This window comes from Arachis duranensis, chromosome 10 (genome assembly GCF_000817695.3).
Source record: "Arachis duranensis cultivar V14167 chromosome 10, aradu.V14167.gnm2.J7QH, whole genome shotgun sequence".
In the NCBI taxonomy this organism is placed as follows: Eukaryota; Viridiplantae; Streptophyta; class Magnoliopsida; order Fabales; family Fabaceae; genus Arachis; species Arachis duranensis.
The window spans coordinates 68,915,020-68,915,694 of record NC_029781.3 but is presented as its reverse complement, the minus strand read 5'-3'; positions in this window follow the sequence as shown (position 1 = coordinate 68,915,694).

Sequence of the window (675 nt, the reverse complement as noted above, 5' to 3'; positions counted from 1 at the left end):
AGCAACAAAGACAAGGAAGAGACATTGAGGAGCTCAAGCACTCCATAGGATCTTCAAGAGGAAGAGCAAGCCGCCATCACTAAGGTGGACCCGTTCTTTAATTTCCTTGTTCTTTATTTTCCTGTTTTTCGAAAATTATGCTTATGTTTATCTATGATTGTGTCTTGTGATCATTAGTGTCTTAGTGTCTATGCCTTAAAGTTATGAATGTCCTATGAATCCATCACCTCTCTTAAAAAAAAATAAGTGTTCTTAATTGAAAAAGAGAAGAATTGCATGAATTTTAAATTTTATAACAGTTTAATTATTTTGATGTGGTGGCAATACTTTTGTTTTCTGAATGTATGCTTAAACAGTGCATATGTCTTTTGAATTTGTGGTTCATGAATATTGGCTCTTGAAAGAATGATGAAAAAGGAAACATGTTACTGAGGATCTGAAAAATCATTAAAATGATTCTTGAAGCAAGAAAAAGCAGTGAAAAAAAAAAGAGAAAAAGAAAAAAATTCGAAAAAAATAGAGAAAAGAAAGAAATAAAGTTGTGATCCAAGGCAAAAAGAGTGTGCTTAAGAACCCTGGACACCTCTAGTTGGGGACTCTAGCAAAGCTGAGTCACAATCTGAAAAGGTTCACCCAATTATGTGTCTGTGGCATGTATGTATCCGGTGGTAATAT